This window comes from Haemorhous mexicanus, chromosome W (genome assembly GCF_027477595.1).
Source record: "Haemorhous mexicanus isolate bHaeMex1 chromosome W, bHaeMex1.pri, whole genome shotgun sequence".
Lineage (NCBI taxonomy): Eukaryota > Metazoa > Chordata > Aves > Passeriformes > Fringillidae > Haemorhous > Haemorhous mexicanus.
In genome coordinates this window covers 6723607-6736750 of record NC_082380.1, presented here as the reverse complement: position 1 = coordinate 6736750, position 13144 = coordinate 6723607, and positions in this window count along the sequence as shown.

Genomic DNA, 13144 nt, shown 5'->3' with positions numbered 1-13144 from the left:
CGGCCGGGACTGGGGCAGACAAATTCACCGGTGGGGCCAAGGCTGGGGTGTGGGTGGGGGCAGGCGGAGCTGCCGCGGGCAGCAAGCCCGCACTTGGGACAGGAACCAGGGCAGGTGGAGCCGAAGCAGGCAGCGAGCCGGGACCGGGTGAGACAGAGTGGAAATTTTCCAGAGTAGAAATCCATTTTGATTTAGGTGAAATGTACATCTTTGAGTTAAGTCTGCAGTTTGAAAACAAAGCTGTTTAGTCTGATTCCCTGTTCTCGTAAAAAGCCTATGCTCGGAGAAACTGCTTCAGCCGAAGGACAGAGATGAGGAGGGGCGGGGCAGACAGAGAGACTGCTATGAGAGCAGGGCAACCTGACCCAGGAATTCTTTCTGATAAAGAAGAATTAGCGGCGAATGTCACGCGAAATCGATAAAAATGAATATGTATGAACCTATTGTGAAATTGCATGCATATGTATTTTAGAGGGGGATAAAAAGGATCTGGAGTTCCCAGAGGTACGCATGTCTTTTAAGGAGAGTAATCTCCACATGCGTCCAGCGCTGTAATAAACATACCGGCTTTACAACTTTCACAAAGTTGTGGAGTTTGTTTGCTTCCGCAAATCACTGGGATGGGTGCCTCGGCCATGAACAGAGGGGGCAAGACCTACTAAGGATCCCACTCTTTTTCTGTTTTTTCCTCTTGTTCCCCTCCCTTTCCTTTCCCCTTTTTCTCTTCTTGTTTTGCTTCAGGGGTTTCTGATACTTTAAAGATTTTTATTCTCCTAAAATCTCCTGTCCAACATATGGCATTTTCTCTTTCTTCTGGATCAAATGTTTTTTTACAAATAAATCCAGAGCCTAACAGATCTAAACTTCTGCTTGGATACTTTGAAATGGTCGACAAGCTAACTCACGACCTCCTAATGTTGTTTCTCTCATCACCTTTTTTATTTATCCTTTGGCAAATTATACATATTTTAGTTACTTGCTTTGCTACTCCACAAATCCCAATGCACCCATAGTTCTTTTAAAAAATGATCACACAAAGCTTGACTACCCTAGTGGGTTTTCTGATGCATGTCTTCTAATATTTTCCTAGTAAGCATTTTATTAAGTAATTGTCTTTAGTCAGGAAGTTTCCATTTCCCTGATTCATCTGGTTCACCTCCTATCTTGTTTAATTATTTTTTCTCTGCTTCCCTAAACTTTGGAATTTCCAATTTTTCCTCATTTGGACCTAATATTAACATAACTATTTCAGCTCCATTTTCTGCTGCATCCTTAGCTTCCTGATCAGCAAAATTATTTCCTCTTATTTCTGGGGTCTTTCCCTTTTGGTGTCCCTTAATTTGTACTATAGCTATGTCTTCAGATAATTTTAATGCCTCTAAAACCTCTAAAATAAGTTCCTCATGTACGAATCCTTTTCCTCTTGAATTAAGTAATCTTCCTTTCTAAATTTTTTTTAAAGGTATGTACTACTCTGAAGGCATCCCTTGAATCGGTATATATAGTTCCTTTCTTTTGTGCTAAATATTCTAGTGTTCTTTTTAAAGTATATCATTCACAAGTTTGAGCTTATTAAATGTAATTTCCTTTTTTCCATAGTTTTCATGTTTTTCCCATCAACTACTACATACCCTGTATTTTCTCCTTTTGCAAGGAGTTATATCTCTGTTAGCTAACATAACTCCCAAAGGGCTATCTTGGGGTATCTCTGCTAGTATTGTAATAAGTAGCAATATGTTTGTTCATTAATTAAATCAATGGCTAAATTATTTTACAATATAAAAGCAATAGCTAAATAGTTAAAACCGCTTGTTCAGCAGAATACAATTCGTACCTATATGCAGCCACATATGGTAAGCATTAACCTCGCAAGAATTGCTTAGCTTGCAGAAAACGTATAGTGCCTTTAGAGAGTTTTCACTTTATAGATATGCCTTATAAAGGAAAGTTCACCCAGCAGTCAAAGAGGAAGACTCAGGACTTCATCCCAAGACCACCAGAAGGCAGAAAAAGACCCCCTAGCAATTAGAGGAGCAAGCGCAGAAGACAGAACACGTCATCCATGAACCCGGGAGAAGAAGGCAATAAAAGGCGAACCTTGGGGATGGAACGATGTGTGCCTTAGGAGAGCGGAGACTCTCGGCCGCCCAGCGCTGTACTTTGCTTGCCACTGCTTGCTTTTTAATCGAATAAATTCTTATTAGAAAAAGAGATTTACATGGTACGATTCTCATTTATGACAGTATGCTTTTATTCCCCCCCCCCTTTTTCTTTTTCTGTATCCAACCCACTGGTTTTCTGTCCCATTTTTCAAGATCCCATCTATTCATCCCCTGCCTCTGTTTTTCACTTTCACTAACAACCTAAATAACACTTTTCTTTCAACTACACAAACAAAAATAAAAAACCTTTTTCTCATACTACTTTTCAACACAATACACCTCCCTCCAAGGAGATATAGTGAAGCTTAAAATACACAATCTACATTACATGTACTTTCATTTGTCTACATTCACTTACTTTTATTTCTCATTCACTTTCACACATTCTTTTACACCCTCAGGACCTGAAGCTGATCCCTGTTACCAGAGAATCGTGGGTTCCTGTGGCCCCCCCTTGCCTTGGGGTTGGCCTCAGGGTTTCAGAATCACCGGGCCCCCTGGAAGGGCCCTGACTCTGGTTGCCTCTGGTGCTACTTCACCTGTGAGGCTGTGAGGCTGTCTGCGTGTCACTCACACTCTTTAGCCACTGGCCTCTCCACAGGCCTGGGAGAACAGTGGCCTGTTTGCAGGTCACTTACACCTTATGCTACAACCCTCACCCACCTGGGGGAACAATGGCTTGTTTGCTGGTCACATGCACCTCTTTCCACAGCCCCCCCCCCCATTCCCACCCACCTGGGAAGTTGAGGCTGATTTTGTGTTTGACTCACTCTCACACACACAAGACAACCATAAGGTACCTTTTACTTTCAAATCACCTATTACAGTTTTAGGTATTACTGGCCAGTCCCGGTGCTCTTGAATATCCCTCAACCCAGCTGTGTTGTCCAACCCCAGATGCTCTTGGGCAATTTTATCCCTCAATCCAGCTGTGTTGTTCAACCCCAGATGCTCTTGGGCATTTTTTTTATCCCTCAATCTAACTGTTTTGTCCAATCCCAGATGCTCTTGGGCATATTCTCAATCCGGCAGAATTTTGCTCAGCCCTGGATGCTCTTGGAATGTTAATCCCTCAACCTAGCAGGTTTTAATTCTGGATGCTCTTGGGCACTCATCCCTCAACCCGGCAGGTTTTTAGGGGCCACTTCTTTTTGTCCCATTTCCTAGTGTATTGGGCTAGGAAACTCCTCTGCTCCCTTCCTCCAAGGGGTCCAACCCCTCCTTGAGACCCAGTCCCAGTTACTCCAGGGAATTCTCTCACTCCTTTTATCTCTTGCTTCATCTCTTTACTGGCCGCTTTTCTCGCGAAAAGACGGAAACGCAGCATGGGAGACTCCTCACACAGGTAAAAGGTCTGGGAGAACTAGCCCACCTCTCATTCACACACGCATTCATCCCCCTGTATCTGTCCCCCCCGAAAAGTACTTACAAATCCTTTTTCCTTTCCGGGTTCTTTGTGCACACTACTAGTCTTAGGGGGCCAATTACCACGGTTTTAGGGAGCCTTTTTCCCTTTTCTTTGTTTTATTGCCTCATTTTGTCCACCAATTGTAACCTGCGTCTGTCGATCACACCAGGGGAAACAGAGCAAGGCTGACTAATAGGGCAGGGCGCGCCTTCTTAACTCTGACTCTCCTAAAGCACTGGTAGCGAGGTAACCATCCTCTGCTACCATAATTGTGAAAAACACCAATCACTTGTTTTTAGCATTTTAAAAGTTTAATAGTCATAAAATGGTTATAAAAATAGTAATATAATTAGAGTAATAAAATTTGGACAATTTGAATTAGGACAATACGAGGCAATAAGAACAAAGAGTTACGGACAGTCTGGATACCTCTTTCTGGGCAAAATAAGCCCAAAAAAGGACACACATTAACAGAGGATTAACCCTTAAAAGCAATAGCCTTTTGCATATTCTTACATCTCATACATGATGCATAAATTCCATTCAAACAAAGGATTCTGTCTGGTCAGTGTCAACTTCTTCCTCTTAATCCTGATGGCATCTTAAGGGCTGAGCGAGGCAGGAAGAAGTTAGTTTCTTCTGATAAGAGAGCAATAAATTCTTTTTCTCTGAAAGATTTAGGTGTCCTGTGGCTGCTATCTCGCTGCAAGTCCTCTCTTTAAAAAGAAGTATCTTACATAGCATAGCTTATATTTTAACATTATGTTATAAGCTAACACGATATTTAAGACACTTCTTAAGAAAATTAATACAGCATAACTTTCTAACATAACACATGTAATATTCATTTTAATATTTGCAAAAATCCTATAATAAAATACGCATTTTTCACAAACAGCTCATCTTTAAACCAATACCCCATAAGTCGACATGGCCCATTGACGAGCTGTGGGAAGGCTTGTGGAAATGGGAGGGACTTCGCAATGGCAGGGTTCCCCCGGCTGCTATTCGTGATGAAATTGAGAACCTGGGTTTTTTCCTCTTGTGGAGAAGTCTCCATAACCTTAACAAGAGGAACTTCTCTCCCTAAGTGAACTGAAGAAAGACTATTTTAGAGGTGTCAAACGGACTGGAAATTTTAGGTTTTGTTTCTTTACATTTTCAGTTGGAAAACAAAGGATGCGGGAGGAGAAGTGTTCGAAAGGGTTTGTTTTGATTCTTACTACTTTTTTTTTCTTTTAGGTCCTTTTAATAAAATTTTCTTTATATCCTTTTAAATTTTTGAGCTTGCTTTGCCTTTCTCCTGATCCTATCTCACAGCAGGAAGTGAGTATATTGGTGCTTGGCCAGCACCAAAACCTGCCACACTCCTTGGTGCATTCGGCTGGGAAATCTTAAAATTGGGGAAATCTTAAATTGGCGAACCAAAACCACTACACTTTAACAGTCCTAACTGCAAAAAATTCTCGATTATTGGGCTGATTCCTTCCTTGTCTTCCTTTCTCAGGGGATACTGTTTGATTCTAACTGGCTGTTTCCCTTCCTTAAGTTTGATTACTATGGGAGGGGCATTTTTCACCCTCCCTGGTACATTGGAGGCCCATACTCCAGGAAATACCTGGTTTAATATTTCTTCACTAATTTCTTCCATAAGTTCAATGGTCGTTAATATTAAACTTAATACCTCTACGTACTTTTGATCATTTACTTCCAGAGTAACCTCCCCATTTTTGAATGCAATGGATGCTTGTAATTGCTCCAATAAGTCTCTTCCTAAAAGTCCCTTTGGCAACTTGGGCTTATATAAAAACTTGTGAATACCCCATTGTTTTTCAAGCTTATACTTTAAAGGTTTGCAAAAATATGCCTTCTCAGACTGGCCAGTTGCTCCCCTCACTATAATATAATCATTCCCCACAGGTACTATAGCTCCATTTAAAACTGAATATGTGGCCCCTCTATCAAGTAAAAATCCCACTTTCTTCCCCTCTTTCCCCAGCTTCATTTTTATAACCAGTGGATCTGCTGGGGCGGAATCCCCTGGTCCTCTTCAGTCATCTTTCACACGCACAATGACCTCCCCCTTCTCCTGAAAGTCACCTCGTCTCTGCTCTGGGCATTAGTTTTTCCAGTGACCAGTTCTTCTACAAATTGCACATTGGATTCTATCCAACTGAGGTGGACCCTGTCTGGGTGGTCCCTGGCTGTGTTTCTCTTGTTTTTCCTCCTGTACCTCTGTCAATAGCTTTTTCATTCCCCCTTTGCATCCCTCCTCCCGGTTACTAAATGTCCTTCATGCCTCTTTTAGCAAGACCTCAAGGTTCCTCCCTTCTGGCCTCCAGATTTTCTGAAGTTTATGCCTGATATCTCCAGTAGACTGTCCCAAAAATGCACTAGCTGATTCATTCCTATCTCAGACCCTGGATCCAATGATGTATGATGACGCATAGCATCCCTCAGATGCTCTAGAAACTCGGACATAGTCTCGGAAGGCCCCTGCCTAATAGAATCTAAAGCAGACCAATTTATGATCTTTGGAATAGCTCTTTCCACTCCCATTGCTATCCAATCTTGATAATCTGCTAATTTCTTTAATTCTGTTGATATATTTGGATCCCATTTTGGGTCTTGGAGAGGGAAAAATTCTCTTACATCCAGTCACCGGCTTTTACAATGATCCTCTGCCAAAGTCCCTGCTGTTTTCAAGATCAGCTGCTTTTCTGTTTCAGTGAAAGCATCCAGTAGTAACTGGATGTTTCCCCAATCTGGGTTGTGTTGTTTGATAACATATTGTAAACATTTGGCAGTAAGTATTGGATCAATGCAATATTTTTTAGCAATCCCTTCCCATGCCTCTAGATAAAGGGTAGAGAATGGTACTTTAATCATTAATCTCTCTCCTTTTGGTCCCACTGTGTCTTGCAGAGGGGCCTGCAACACTGCTTGCCTCCCGGTTCTGGTCAAAATTGGACTACCAGGAGGGGAATGGGTTCGAGTGGATGTGCCTTATGAGCCTGCGTCCTCCTCTCTTTTAGGAAAGTCTACCTCATCTTGATCCTCCCATCTCCTAGGAGGAGCTTTCAACAAGTCTATTGTATCTTGTTCTTGAGACGCAGCATGATAGACCTTATCCAGTTTTGTACATCGCTGTCCTATACTGCATGCTGAGCAACATCGCTTAATTCGCCTTCTCTTGGATTTGTTTTCCTTCTCAAGGGCTAACACCAGTGGGTCAGAGGGAGCTCTGAGCCCACAGCCCCTCTGCTGCTCGGGATGATTTTGTAAGGAGAAAAACATCGGCATAAGAAACCTCATCCCACTTTCATTCTCATCTTAAAAACAGCATTAACTGCAATAAGGTGTTATAATCTAAAGTTCCAGCAGGTGGCCACTTTGCTCCATCTTCCAGCCTGTATAATGGCCACCACCGCATGAAGTATTGGACTAAGTCACCGCTACTGGTGACTTCTTTCCAGTGGGTCAAAATACACCTCAAGGGCTAGCTTGGGGAACTTCCTTGCTCTGGTTAGTTCCCCTTATTTCCTTCTTCTTGTCCTATCTCGCTTCCACCCAAACCTCTCTTCACAAATCCTCACAGTCCTTTCCCAGTTTTCCTCTCACACACAACCCCAGGTTACGTGTACCAGATGTGATTTTCCACACATAAACTTTAAGATCTTAGGTTCAAAATCGGCTCGATTAGGAAACCTCAAAATACACTCAAGGCACATGCCGTGCCACTTACTAGAACAGCAATACCAACATCTCTCACAAACTCCACACTGTAATAGAACCCATGCAGGGTGCCAGCCTCTCGATGTGTCAAAGGCTGTCGGGAACCACCTGCAAAGGCAGGCTATTCCATTTATTCCTTTGTGAATTTTTGTAAATCCTCCACGGCGGGTCGCTCTCAATCTAGAGAAACTAAATAACCAACTAAAGTCTGATAAAGTCCCTCTAAATCAACTCATTCATTTCCTCCATCTATCCATTTACTTAGTGGATTCACAAACTCCCAGGGATCAAGCCTGAACCACTGGGGCAGAGGAATCCCCTCAGTTTGTCTAGCCACGGTTAAAACATGCACAATCTGCACAAATCACATTCAAACACAGTACGTGTTCTCACCCACACTTCTCCACTTGCTCTGCTTGCTCCACTTCTCCCCAGCTGCCTCCCCGCCGGACGGACATTATCTGCCCCGACAGCCGTCCGGACGGCGCAACCCAGCCCCTGCCCCGAGCCCGCTCAGCCACTTCAGTCATGGGTAAAGCTTCCCCCCCCCCCCCCCCCTTCACGCCATGGGTGCGCTCACTCACTTGCTCCCTCTTTCATATAACCAAGCCCACAAAGCCACTCACTCACACAATTACAAAACTCACTAACATAACCACAATGTCTGGACACCACAAGCACACAAGGAGTAAATAGCAGCACTGAGAAAAATAGCAGCGATAAGGTCCAGACTCACTCAACTCACCCCCAGAGCTGCTAGCAGTTGCACAATCAATCAGTGAATCTCTTCACCAGCCTCCCTATCGGCTAGCAGATCCTTCCCCCTGCCGCCGGCTGAGCTTGGCCAGCGGCTGCTTGCAAGCAAACTTTTACTCATACAGCGACTAAGTGCTCAGATGTCTCTGAGTGGCTTACCAGCCTCTTGGACAAGGCCCCTTTTAAAAATACATACCGTTTGTCCGCAACACCAGCAGGCCATTGTCTGCCCCTGCAGCGGGCGAGCAGGGACGTGGAGCCCCTCCAGGGAAGATTCCGGGGCGCACGCTAGTAGGTCCTCCTCCCTGCTCCCCCTGTGGAGTGACAGAGACGTCCCTGCCTAGCTCGCCAGAAAAATGATTAGAGGAAAAAACTCCACAACTCGTAAAAGTTGTAAAGTAGGTATGTATTTAATTCAGCGCCGGGCACACTCGGGATAGCTCCACAAAGGCGTGCGCACTTCCTGACAATTCAGACCCTCTTTTGTCCCCTAACTTGTTGCATATGCATCAAGTTTCACAATAGGTTAATGCATATTCATTTCCCAGCCCCGCTTCACATTAAAAGTAGCTTATTAGTCCTTCTGAGCCCACACAGCTCTCTGGCAGTCATTCCCTATGTCTTCCCCGGTCCTGGTAAGTCCAACCTCAGCTTTGGTCTGCTCTTAGTTTCAAGGTCAGCTGGGCCCCTGTTATCTCCCTTGAGCTTGGAAGCTCACATTCCTTTCACCTTGTTTGGGGTAGAATTCTTTATCAGACGCTTGCATTCTTTTGTCCATCTCTGCAAGCCTTTGCGAGCACAGCAAGTTACAGACAAAACAAGTTAAAAGAGTACATCCAAATCCGAAATTAATTTCTACTCTAAGCTAATTTCTAACCCCCCACGTCTCATATTGATTGTAATTTTTGACCTAAATGCTTAACATAATCTATTAAGTAGCTTTGCCCTACGAGAGCCACAGTCATTGTAAATCATGTTTGTCCCATAGGGCCTTCCATACAGAATTTCAAAGGGACTGTCCTGGCTCAGGGCAAATTTGGGAGATAATCCCCAAAGGGGGACCCCTCCAGAAAGCAAACCCACACGGCCCCTTCCCCCAACCGGTTCGAGAAGGATTCCTCGGAGAGAAGTGGAAAGAACCTGTTTATTTAACAGGCACAGCACTCCCCAGCACAAAAAATGAATACCAGATGATACCACTCTTTCACCGCTCTGAAAAAGATGACAAATTCAGAAAGTCTCTCCTGGGGTGGTCGCTCTGTTATCAGTCCCTCTGGCGCTGGGGTAGCTGCTGCAGGCCACAAGGTGCAAACTCTCGGTGTTTCCCAGGTCCCAGTCCGGAGCAGGTTCGAGTAGGTCCAAAAAGGAAAGGAGAAACAGTCCAGGAAGAAATTTGGACTGTTTAGCTAAAATAACTAATGAACAGAAGCAAAAAGGCAAGAGCAAAGCAGGAGCAAAGCAGAAGCAACAGCGAGAGCTAAGTGAAAAGCAGGGCAAAAAGCAAAAGCAGCACTATGTACTGTGTCCCGCCAGCCGTGGGGGAGCAGGTGAAAAGAAACCAAAAAAAAACATTCACTCTTCAGAGCCAGTCTTGAAGGCACAGAACATAATATCCAGCATAAACAGTACACACAAATGGGGATACAAGCATCATAACGTCATCCCAGTACAGGGACCTACTTTCTCCTTGAGCTGTGGTTTTACTCTAATTCTTAACAAAGCCATGGGCAGAGCCTCATACCAATATAAATTAGTTTCTTGACAAATTTTGGCTAATTGTTGTGTTATTAAATGATTTATCTTTTCTACTTGTCTACTTGCCTGTGGCCTGTATGGTGTATGTAGTTGCCATTGTATTCCTAATAAATTACTCCCTGCACTCCCTTGACGCCTCAGGTTTAGCTTTTGTATTTTTCAGATTCTGTTCTGCTTTAGTGTGTAAGTCAAGGCTTCATATTAGGGGATAGTAAGCTCTCTTCGCAGACTAGGTAGACAAAACAATTCTTTCTCTAGCTGGGGACCCAAGGACAGCCAATCCAAATCTCAGGCCCAAGACCATAAACCACAGTGGACCAAAGAGAGAAAACAAGAAGGATGGGACTTCATGGGCTAAAGCTGTAATTGGACAATTAGCTCCAATATGCTAATGGACCAAAACTTATAAAAGTGTGGGACCTCTTGACCAATCATCCATTTTGTAGCCATTTTGGGTTGTGCTTACCAAGGTGGAGCTATTGAGGCCTCTTAATAAATACCAACTTTATTCTTTAGCTCCATCTAGTCTCTGTTCTAGGTCAGCCTTTACAAGGCATCAACCTGGGCTACAAAATGTGGTCCCCTATCAGAATTAATTTCCCTAGGTACTCCATATCGTGGAATAATTTCTTGCACTAAAGCTTTAACAACTTCTTTAGCTTTATTTGTTCTACAAGGGAAGGCTTCTGGCCAACCTGAAAAAGTGTCTGTGAGGACTAAGAGGTATTTGTATCCTCCTTTTCCAGGTAGTTCAGAAAAGTCAATTTGCCATATATCTCCTGGCAAAGCTCCTTTAGGGATAGTCCCTGTGTTTAGTGTAACAGCGGTATTAGGATTGTTTTTGAGACAGATTTGACGAGTGGAAGTTATATCCTTGAATTTCCTCTTTAATTCTGATGCTATCACTTTGTCCTTTAAGTGGTTATGTAAAGTGTCAACTCCCCAATGTGTTTTAGAATGTTCATTTTGGATAAATAATTTCAATATTTTTCTGATTATGACTATGAGATTCTCTGTCCTAGCCCATCCATCTGTTTCTATTTGTCCCTTATCTTCTTTTACCCTATTTAAATCATCAGTGTCATATGGTGGGGGGTTTTCACCCATAAGGATGCTAGAAGGTGTGAGAAGTGAAGCCCACTCCTCAGTTGAATTTTTTAAAATTTATTAAAGGACAATAGGGGACAAAAGAAGTTCAGCAAAAGTAACAGTGCTGGGTGCATAGCCATAGCTGGAGACATATCAGCTAACAATAGCAACCCTTCTTATATACCCTTTCTATTGCACTGGTCAAATACATATTCATAAATGATTGTACACAGTCAAACACTTATTCGAACTAGTTTGCATGTTCCAGGAACCTTTTAGCATGGCCCCATCTCTGATCTGCCTTTTTAGAGCATGTGCAGTAATCTTGAATGTGGTTTTGAGAGTCATGTGTCACTTCCTCACAACAGTCCCCTGTTCCGTGGTTTCAGCAGGTGACAGTTGTTGATAGTCGAAGTGTCAGTAGCAGGGGTCCTCGTCACGCCCATTCCTCAAATGTTATCTGACCACACAGACGGTTTAGTTATTTCAGTTATTGCAAGTTAACCACAAGTACTCTAAATCAACATCAGCTACTTCACAAATATGTCTGAGCTATTTTAATTATTACCAGTTAGTTACAAAAATAAAAGCATTAGTTATTATTTCACAACTATAGCTACTTCTGTAAAAGTTAACATTATGTTATAATGCACAACACATAGCATCCACTTTATTATTTGTAAAAGCAAAAACTATAATATGTGTTTATTACAAAGGGATTAGAGCTAGGACTTGAATTTGGACCCCACTAGCCACTGCTTTTGCTGTTTTGTCTGCTATAGCATTTCCCAGTTCAGGAATGGTGTTACCCTGGGAGTGTCCTTTACAATGCATTATAGCCACTTTTGAAGATTTGAACACTGCTTCCAGCAACTGTAAGATTTCAGTAGCATGCTTGATTTCTTTCTTCTGTGAGGTTAATTAACCCCTTTCTTTCCAAATAGCCCCATGAGTGTGTACTATGAAGTCCCATCCTTCTTGCTTTTCTCTCTTCAGTCCACCATTGTTTATGCTCTTGGGCCTGAGATTTGGATTGGTTGTCCTTGGTCCCCAGCTAGAGAAGGAACTGTTTTGTCTACCTACTCTGTGAAGAGAACCTATCATCCCCTAATATGAAGCTCAGAAGTATACACTAAAGCAGTGCAGAATCTGAAAAATATAGAAGCCAAAACCCGAGGCATCAACTCCAAAAGCATACCTTGCATCAGTCCAAATGCTGATAGGTTTTCCTTCGACTAATGCCAAGGCTCGAGTTAGGGCTATTATTTCAGCCCTTTGAGCATGTCCCCACAAGTAACAGATTTGCTTCAATGAATACGTCTGTGGTTGTAATTGCATACCCAGCGAGCCTCTTACCCTTCTTGACATAGCTCCTTCCATCAGTGAACCAGTTTTCTGCATTTTCTAGCAGGGAATCCTTTAGATCTGGGCATCTGAAGTAAACTGCCTCCATGGTTTCGATGCAGTTATGCTGTACAGGCTCCTCAGCAACTTTGCCTTGAAGGTAAGCTGCTGGATCCAAGATGTTACTTACTTGAATGCTCACATCCTCCAATTCTGCTAGGACAGCCTGCTATTTGAGAAAGCGAGATGGAGTTAACCAATGATTTCCTTTCTGTGTGACCACTGCTGACACTGAGAGACAAAAACAGTTATCTGTTGTCCCATTGTGAACTTGCGGGCTTCTTTTATGCTCAGGATCACAGATGCCACTGCATGCAGGCACACGGGCCATCCTCGACTGATCACATCCAGTTGCTTCGAGAAGTAAACCACTGGCCTTTTGTACGGTCCCAATTTCTGTGCTAAAAGTCCCTACACTAGTCCTTGCCTCGCGTGTAAAAACAATAGAAAAGGTTTAGTGACATATGGTATGTCCAGTGTTGGAGCTTGCATTAACTCATGTTTCAGAGTTACAAATGCATTATTAGTCTCTGGTATCCAGCATAGGTGGGTCCCCTTGGTTTCTTTTAGGAGGTGGCACAAGTGTTTCACTATTAGTCCATAGTTGTAGATCCATAACCTACACCATCCTGTCATTCGCAGAAAAGTTCTCAGCTCTTTGGTTGTAGGGGCCAGGGAATTTGACAAATTGCCTTTTTTCCTGTTATTTCCCAAGTCTCTTTCTCCTCCTGCCAGTTCATATCCCAGATATGTAACTTTCTGGAGGACTAGTGGAGCCTTTTCAGGGGAAACCCTATATTCACTCTGTCACCGTTGAGTTAGTAATGGCTGAAGG